Here is a 10,513-nt window from a genome sequence, read left to right on the forward strand (position 1 = left end):
AATATGAATATCTTGGAGCTATATCTGCACCTCTATGTTCACTGTAGCATTATTCACAATACCCAGCTTACGGAAACAAACCGTCAGTCAATGAACGAATGGATAAAGAAATGTAATACACAGACCACACAATGGGATATTATTCAGCCATAAAAAAATAAGGAAATCTTGCCACTTGTGACAACACAGGTGAACCAGGAGGAGATTATTCTAAAATGAACTAAGCCAGGCACAGAAAGATAAATATGTTGTGACCTCACCTATACATGGGATTTATGTACTCATAGAAGCAGAGTAGTTACTGCCACAGAGGAAATGGGGAGATATTGTTCAAAGAATACAAACTTTCAATAATAATATTAATAAGATCTAAGGATTTAATGTNATATTGTTCAAAGAATACAAACTTTCAATAATAATATTAATAAGATCTAAGGATTTAATGTGTAGCATGGTGAGTACAGTTGATAATACTGTACTGTTCAATTGAAATTTTATAACAGAGAAGATTTTAAGTGTCCTCACCCCCCTCCCACACACACTAAAAGTTGCACCTATGGCTGGTGATGGATGTGAATTAACTTCCCTGTGATTATCAGTACACAATGTATACAAGTATATCAAATCATCACATTGCACATCTTAGACATATACATTTTTGTCAATTAAGTGCTTTAAAATAAATTTTAAAAATGAGTATCAATTTAGAAAATATCCTTGGAAGAAAATCATAAATACATTCTTATTTAACAAAATTAAAGGGGAAATTTTTTTTAGGTGTTTCCTCTGTACTGCTCCATGATTTTGTACATTAGTCTGTTTCTCCCACAGTGAGATTTACAAAGAACTTATCAACTTTGCCAATTTTAAATTTGGAATTTTTCTGCTTTATCATCACCCTCTTATTAGGCATTGCATAAGCTAAAACAGGAATGTATTTCCAATGAACATACATCTTCAAAGCAATTATCAGATGAGCAGTATTTTGAAGCAATAATGTACATGACCTTTGGAGACAGATTTTCAGTTCAGATCCCAGCTCAACATTTACTATCTGTGTAAAATTATACAAGTCCTTTATTCTCTTTTTGTCTTTGTATCATAATCTGAAAAGGGAGTAATTATACTCTCTAACCCATAGGGTTGTCTTGAAGTTGCATAGAGCATTTGGAACAGGTCTGAGAAGACCACTCTTAAGTGCTATCTCTTATCATCAGCAATAAGCCCACAAAATCATACCTGAGAATGACTTCGAATAACCTTACCAGTTGTCATCACAGGATGATCCATTTCTCAATCACCACAAAAGTTACCTTGTTTTCTAAAGTTGATTGGCAGATCCAACAGGAAAAGTTATTACTAATACTAATTAATAACCCAAATGACCTTTCAATCAACAATAAATCCACTTAATTTTCATGTCAATGTTTATGGGGTAAAAAAAAAATAAAAACTTTTATTCTTTTAAAAGGAGGGTGGCTCAAGCACATCTCATTCTAAAACTCTACATAAGTAGAGTGTGTGCTATACAAGTTCAGCAAAATTTTAATATATAAGGAAACTAAACACATTTTAAAATTTGGGATCCAATTTTCCAAAACACTTTATAGTTATATCCAACTAAGACTGTATAATCCTTGGGGAAGCAATTGAAGGGAAACAAAGATCCCAACTCAGAAATTTAAGGATGGTGTTTTTCATCTTTCTATTTTCCAGGCACAGGGATAGTCTTATCAATATTGCTTGATTTTTACCAAAATGTTCTCCTATACAAATCCTTTGCTAGTGTTCCAACTCAGTCATTACAATTGCCACCATTATTTATTGATTTTGATTGAAACAAAAAACATGACTGGAATAAAATATAAAGTTATAACCTCAAAGGTTATAAACTCTTTAACTGGAATTAGTGTACCAGGTAACTATTCAACCAGCAATGTCTGAAGGACTAGAACACAGGAAGTTTTGTTTTGTTGAGAATTAAGTGGAGAAGAAGATGTTTGGCTTGGCTAGGTTACTATAATGTAGGTTATTTTCTAGTTAGAAAGACAAAGAATTAATTAATGGTGTGGCAATACTACGCAGAGAATGAATAAAGGGGCATGATTTGGAAAAGCAGGACCAGGTAAATTAGAAACACAGGTTTTTATAAAGAGTGTCGAAGGAAGGGTCAAATTGAAACGAGCTTCGTCCACCAGACATATTGGCCTATGAGCAATACTTATCTCTTGATTTAAGATCCTGTGAGTTTTCAGGGGATACAAGAGAATCAATCAGAGGATTTATCAGGTTTATGTGACCACAGCCTATGAAGACTGACATGAGCAGTACATATGAGTGTTCATAAATTTCAGATTTCATGCAAAAGCATGTGGACTGGACATAGAAGAATCAATTGATAATGATCTTATTCAGGAATGAAAAGGAAGACAGTATTTAGAGCAGCTGTTCTCAACACTGCTTTTACATAATAATCATCTGGTAATATTTATAATTTTAAAATTCTGATTGAAATAAGTTTTGTGATAAGAATAATGCGACAATATTTCTTCAATAAACTTTTTTATTGAACTGTGACACACAGATATATATATAAGTTCATAAATAATAGGTCCAAATATTAGTTTATTTTTACAAAATAAATACATCTAGGTAACATCTAATAGTATTGGCTACCCAGAAACTCATTCAAGCTCTCTAGCATTATTCTCTTTTGCCTTTCTCCTCTGGTAGACAATACCTGACTTCTTAAATCATATTATATATTCTTATACCACTTTTAACTTTGTAAAAGTGGAATCAAGCAATANAAAACTTTTATTCTTTTAAAAGGAGGGTGGCTCAAGCACATCTCATTCTAAAACTCTACATAAGTAGAGTGTGTGCTATACAAGTTCAGCAAAATTTTAATATATAAGGAAACTAAACACATTTTAAAATTTGGGATCCAATTTTCCAAAACACTTCATAGTTATATCCAACTAAGACTGTATAATCCTTGGGGAAGCCATTGAAGGGAAACAAAGATCCCAACTCAGAAATTTAAGGATGGTGTTTTTCATCTTTCTATTTTCCAGGCACAGGGATAGTCTTATCAATATTGCTTGATTTTTACCAAAATGTTCTCCTATACAAATCCTTTGCTAGTGTTCCAACTCAGTCATTACAATTGCCACCATTATTTATTGATTTTGATTGAAACAAAAAACATGACTGGAATAAAATATAAAGTTATAACATCAAAGGTTATAAACTCTTTAACTGGAATTAGTGTACCAGGTAACCATTCAACCAGCAATGTCTGAAGGACTAGAACACAGGAAGTTTTGTTTTGTTGAGAATTAAGTGGAGAAGAAGATATTTGGCTTGGCTAGGTTACTATAATGTAGGTTATTTTCTAGTTAGAAAGACAAAGAATTAACTAATGGTGTGGCAATACTACGCAGAGAATGAATAAAGGGGCATGATTTGAAAAAGCAGGACCAGGTAAATTAGAAACACAGGTTTTTATAAAGAGTGCCGAAGGAAGGGTCAAATTGAAATGAGCTTCGTCCACCAGACATATTGGCCTATGAGCAATACTTATCTCTTGATTTAAGATCCTGTGGGTTTTCAGGGGATACAAGAGAATCAATCAGAGGATTTATCAGGTTTATGTGACCACAGCCTATGAAGACTGACATGAGCAGTACATATGAGTGTTCATAAATTTCAGATTTCATGCAAAAGCATGTGGACTGGACATAGAAGAATCAATTGATAATGATCTTATTCAGGACTGAAAAGGAAGACAGTATTTAGAGCAGCTGTTCTCAACACTGCTTTTACATAATAATCATCTGGTAATATTTATAATTTTAAAATTCTGATTGAAATAAGTTTTGTGATAAGAATAATGCGACAATATTTCTTCAATAAACTTTTTTATTGAACTGTGACACACAGATATATATATAAGTTCATAAATAATAGGTCCAAATATTAGTTTATTTTTACAAAATAAATACATCTAGGTAACATCTAATAGTATTGGCTACCCAGAAACTCATTCAAGCTCTCTAGCATTATTCTCTTTTGCCTTTCTCCTCTGGTAGACAATACCTGACTTGTTAAATCATATTATATATTCTTATACCACTTTTAACTTTGTAAAAGTGGAATCAAGCAATATAAACTCTTTGTGGTCTGGCATTTCATGCTTGAATAATGTTTGTGAGATTTACTATATTATTAGTAATAGTTTATTTTCTTTACCATATAGTATGCCATTGTATAATTATTTCACAATGTTCATCCATTCTGCTTTGTTTTCAGTCTGGGATTATTATGAATAATGTTGTTTGTACCATCCTGTGCTGGACATATGAGTGAATTTTTGTATGCATGTAAATCGATGAAAAATTGCTGATATAGATACTGTCAGACAGATTTCCAAAGTAGTTAAAACAATCTAGACCCCTAAACTTTGTGAGTCTTCCAGTTTCTCTTCATTATCACCAACACTGGATATAATGAATAATTTTAATTTTAATAATCTGATTGGTACATAGTATTCTCTCAACATGTATTTAATTCTTTATTATTTCTTATTCTTTATTTCAAAAGATTTGAGTATTTTTTTATTTTTTTCATTACATTACAGTTTATTTTAACTTGATTCCATTGTGACCAATCATCCTATGTAGGATTTCTGTTTTTTTTTTTTAATTTTTGAGTCTTTCTTTATAGCCCCACATATAGTCAATTTTGTTAAATGTTTCATGTCTGCTTGAAAAGAATATGCATTCTGCAATTGTTGAATAAGTGTTTTTAATTTGGACCAAATAATTAATCATGGTTTTCAAATATTTTATATTCTTGAGTCCTATTACTGATTGATAATCTTTAAACTCTTCTGTAATTGCAGATTTGTCTATTTCTCATTTTATATCAACGTCTGCTAACACTTTTTGAGGGTATTGCATTAGGTACATATTAATTTACAGTTATTTTAGTTTTTGAATGGATTTACCCTTTTATCATTGTGAAATGCCCTTGTTTACCTTTAGTTATACTTTTAGTCTTAAAGAACACATATCTTTCAAATGATCAATGAATGATGGTACAGAATCATATACAGATAAAAATCTTTTCAGTGTTCAAGATACTTCAATAGATGTTAATGTAAAAAGAGTACAAAAAAATCATCCACAAAGTTTCAAATTCTACCTTTAAGAAACTACCACATCTTAAGGATTGGTTCTATTTATTTACCAAATTTTTATTTGGGTTTGGATGTAATATCAAAGAACATTTACAATTCTTATTATTATTATAAAATTATAATTATAATATTATGTTATATATATGCTCTCTTATTATTATTTATTATTTGGAGTTGCTTTTGTATATGGTATAAGATAGAATTCTAATTTTATTCTTCTGCATGTAGATATCCAGTTTTCCCAACACCATTTATTGAAGAGACTGTTCTTTCCCCTTTGTATGTTCTTGGCACCTTTATCAAAAATTAGTTGACCACAAATGTGTGGATTTATTTCTAGGTTTCCTATTTTCCATTGATCGATGTGTGTCTTTTTATACCAGCATCGTGCTGTTTGGATCGAAATTATTTTATAATATGTTTTGAAATCAGACAGTTTGGTACCTCCAGCTTTGTTCTCTTTGCTCAAGATTGTTTTAGCTATTTGGGGTTTTTGTGGTCCACACAAATTTAGAGATTTTTTTTTTCCATTTCTGTGAAAAATGACATAGGAATTTTTATAGGGATTGCATTGAATCTAGAGATCACTTTGGGTAGTATGAACATTTTTACAATGTTAATTTTTCAAATTCATAAACACAGGATATCCTGTATTTTGGCAAGTGTTGTAAATCACATAGTTTGTTTGTTTGCTTGTTTATGAATATTTAAGACATGTTTATTTCAATTTCTTCATTCCCTCCTGTAATACATTTAAGTCTCCATTTACCATTGAGTTTTATAGACAGACACTTTTAATTTAGGTAACTATATAACTATGCTTAAGACTTGTAGACCTCAATGGAACCTTAAAAACTTCTTATACACATAAATTCTACCTCTAAACTTCAAAAATTCAAGGGTTAAACAAAACAAGTGAGAGGCTATCATTCTTTATTTACATCAGTTTGGTTTATACATATTTGAATATTGTTCTAATGACTGACTTGTTTCTAATACAAAAACCAAATTTAAAATAACTTGACCACATCACTTCAAACACAACTGTTCACATACCATACTTCAGCTCCATCCATGTAAAAGTAAACTCGACTTTACTATATCAGAGATAAAAGCAACTAAATGTAAATTCAGTGAAGTTGAACATTTCACAAACATCATGAAAATATGGGTGTGTGAAAATTTTCCAAGGTGCTACTATAAGTAGCTTTTTATCCTGCATATTAACGTATTGAAACAAAATATTAAATTTATTTAAAATATAGATATGAGATTAATTCACTCTGTCCAAACTTATTAAATGCCTTCCGAAAGTTTAATAATTCAGTCCTAGAAATTCTTGGAGCCATGAGCATATCCTGTTCAGAAATGTTACTTCTACAAAAACTTCCAGGAAATTTCAGAAAAAAAAAAATATAATCTTCTTATTTAAAAGTTGATTGATTTGCCAAATGATGCAGCCAATCTACTTCTCTAAAAGCTTCTGATAGGGTCAGATGTGCATACAGAATCCAGCTATATCTTCACAGGATACTCCATATTACAAAGCAAGAACAGCTTTATTTACCATTTCTCCAGCACCCGGCCCTAGAACATGTGCTCCCAGTAATCTGTCTGTTGATTTCTGCCCCCAAATTTTCACCATGCCATCTGTATCAGCATTTGTCTTAGCTCTGCTGTTAGCAGAAAATGGGAATTTCCCAACTTTGTACTCAACACTCTCTTCCTTCAACTGTTCTTCTGATTTGCCAACCCAAGCAACTTCAGGGTGTGAGTAAATCATCAATGGCACACAATGTAGTCAATGTGCACAGTGCCACCAGCCATTCCTTCAACACAGATAGATAGTGCCTTCATCTTCTGCTTTGTGAGCCAGCATTAAACCAGCAACAATATCACCAGTAGCATAGATATTTGGAATTTTAGTTTGGAATCTGGTATTGACTGAAATTCTACCTTTGGGACCTAGTTCAATTCCAAGCTCTTCTAGTCCCAAATTCTGAGTAAAGGGTCTTTGGCCAGTGCAAACCAAGAGCACATCACAAGTGATGACTTCAGCTTTACCACCAGAAGCAGCTTCAATAAAAACATTGATTTTTCCTTCTGGCTTCTTCGTAGCACCAGTAACCTTTGTATTCTATTTAAATTTAAACCCCTGTTTTTGAAGGATGCATTGAAAGTTTTTTAGATATCTCTATACCAATTCCAACTCTGCTTACCTGACCCAAAAATTCAGCTGCAGTCACATCGGCCATCAAGTCTTTGCCAAACTGAACCCAATTATATACCTATTACTCCTGCACCATTAACAACCATCTTTTCTGGAACTTTTTTTAATAATAAAGCACCTGTAGATGACACTATTGTATCCTCATCAATCGTGATTCCAGGAAAAGGAGTAACTTCTGAACCCATAGCTATAAGAATGTTCTTTGCATCAATAACCTGAGTGCTGCCATCAGCTTTTGTAGCAGTGACCTGATTTTGCCAGTTATCTTCCCTTATCCATTGACATGAACAACCTTATTCTGTTTGAATAAGTGGGCAATTCCACCTGTTAAAGCTTTGACAACAGTACCCTTCCACTCCATCATCTCCTCTAAATTCAAGCGAACTTCAGACATTTCAATTCCCCTAGATGCAAAAACTTTTCCATAGGCCATATGGTAATAATGAGAGTTATTCAATAAGGTCTTAGAAAGAATACAACCAACATTCAAGCATGTTCCACCAAGCATTTCATTTTTCTCAATGCTGACTGTCTTGAAGACTAACTGGGCAGCTTTAATAGCAGCAACATATCCTCCAGGACCAGAACCTATCACTGTCACATCAGCATCAATGGACTGATCTGTGTAATTCCACAGAGGCACTACAAAAACTCCCTGTAGGCCATGAGATATTCGACTAAAATGGCCTCTCTTGGTCAAGGATCTGTACACATGACTCCAACTCTGCATTTTCCCCCTGTGCTTTCCTTTTGGCCAATGCTTTCAACTACACTAAGTGTCTCCACCACTACTCCAAGCAATCACATATTTAAACAGAGCATGTACTCTGAGTATAATACCTTAGGAAAGTAATATGATGGGAAGATGAACTAAAAATGTGCAGAATACTCTTCCCTTTTATTTGAAAAATATTAAGTCCTGGAAGAGAGATAGGATTTGGAAAGTGAAGAAAATATCTTGACAAGAAAAATTATGAGAGTAGGATGCTAACCCCCCTCCACCCACCACCACATACAAACCAAAGCCATGTATACACCCTACCCGGAAGCCGCTAGAATCCAATAAGAGAGAAGAAAAGGAGAAAAAGAGGTGATGCTGGCCCTTGTAGTATTCATGTTTCTGCCAGCCTGTTTGAGACCCTGGAAACTTTCTAAAGCAGGAGGCTAGGAGACCCAATGATCCTTAATGACTAAGACAGTGTCTGTCACAGGAGATAAGCAGAAAAACAGAAACTTCCCACTGAGTCTTGCCTCTGTGTGACACTGTGTAGGTACCCCCAATAACCCACAAACTCCCGTCTTACAGAAAAACTCCTTAAACTCTCCAACACACACACACACACCAAAAATCAGTTTCTTATAACTATAACATGTTCTCTCATTTAGCCTTATACCCTGTCATTTTGTGGAGTCTTTTAGAATTCAAGGATGCTCTCATATTCATTCATTTTTTCATTTCAGGTGAGAAATAATAAATTCAGACTTCAGTTGCTGTTATTAAATAGAATAAACATAGCATGTGGCACTAATTTTATGTCTGCTTAAACACTATTGGCTCCATAAAAGATTAAAGATTTATTTTACTCTTCCAATTTTTTCAGGACCAACATTATCATTATTTTCATCATCTTCATGATCATAACTAACTCTACTGAATATTATTATATTCCAAGACTTGCTTAGTGAATATTATCTTAGTCCTCACAACTGCCCAACATTTACAGATGCTAGAACCAATGTTTTGAATGATTAAGCTTGAACAAGGAACATAATACTAATTACATTGTTATGATTTTATGCAGAAGGCTGTCCTCTGAATATAAACATGATTTGAACTCACTTTAATTGTACATGTTATTAAATGCGCTTTACTCATTTCCTTGATTGATTATTATATTTCTACTACTACTACAAATAATAATAGTATCTGCCAAAATAACCTGCACATATTAAGCACCTATTATAAGTTATAAACTGTAAAAGATAAAAGTATCGAATGCAGCCCTTATCCTTGGAGATAAAAGAATAATTTGTTTGAAATATAAAGCAGTAGTAAGTGACAAATGATTCTAGAGATGGAGAAACCTCTGTGGGCAATGACATTTAGTGAACGTGCTATAGGGTGATAAGCATTGCATAAAGAGTAGAATCCAAATGGGCAGTGAAAAGAACGGGTATGTTCCAGGCAGTAACCACATATTTAGAAAATAACAGGTAAAATAGCTTTCCTGAAACAGAAGAGTAATATTCATAAACAATAGGGCAGCAACTTGAGATATACAGTCCACAGTTAACTCAGAGATGTTGGAAAACAAAATTAAACAAAATTGATTTTACCAGAGGCTTTTCTGTTGTGTTATATGATGGATCTGTTTGGGGAGAGAAATGAGGGCAGAAAGATCATAGGCTATCACAGTAGTCAGATATGTAAGGGGTTGTAGCTAAACGTGCTGGGAAAGTGAAAATGGAAAGTGGTGGCAGGTATGAAAAATCATATTGAAAAATTTATATGAGCACAAGGTATTCACAAGAGAAAAATTAGGAAAGACATAGGGGCTGCAAAAGGTGAGGTTAAAAAAACTGAGGAGATTATTTCTAAGAGAGATATTGGAGCTTTGTGAAGCCACCAGCTTCTCCACAACTGCTGTAAATCTCATATTTAAGCACAGCATGTAGTACTAATTTTATGACTGCTTAAATGCTATAGTCTCCATAGAAGAGTAAAGGCTTGATTTTTCCTTCTGATGCCTTTCAGTGTCAACATCATGATTATCTTCTTTGTTCCAGAAAGATCATTCAGGTTGTTGATGGTATAGCATTCAAATGGTGAAGCAAGGTCACTAAAGGTAAAGCTGAGGCTGCCTTCAGGTAAGGATCTAGAGTGGGACATACTCTGCCTGTGAGTCCTCTTGATAGATATAATGCAGTGAGTGTGCTGAGGACATAAAGTCAGGGATACGAAGAAAAGGCAGACGTTAAGTGTTTTATGAATTAGGACTCAATGGCTGTGTGCCATAGGAGATGGAGCATGGATGGAGTCATTCATGAAACATGCCATATGCATTGAAGACCAGTGATGT

The 10,513-nt window shown here is 33.4% G+C and overlaps 1 pseudogene; it reads right to left on the reverse strand.

Annotated features, from left to right (window-relative positions):
• Positions 1 to 6,631: 6,631 nt before the first annotated feature.
• On the reverse strand, positions 6,632 to 8,238 carry LOC103594542 (annotated as a pseudogene).
• Between the last annotated feature and the right edge of the window lie 2,275 nt (positions 8,239 to 10,513).

This window comes from Galeopterus variegatus, unplaced genomic scaffold (assembly GCF_000696425.1).
Source record: "Galeopterus variegatus unplaced genomic scaffold, G_variegatus-3.0.2 Scaffold1576, whole genome shotgun sequence".
NCBI lineage: Eukaryota > Metazoa > Chordata > Mammalia > Dermoptera > Cynocephalidae > Galeopterus > Galeopterus variegatus.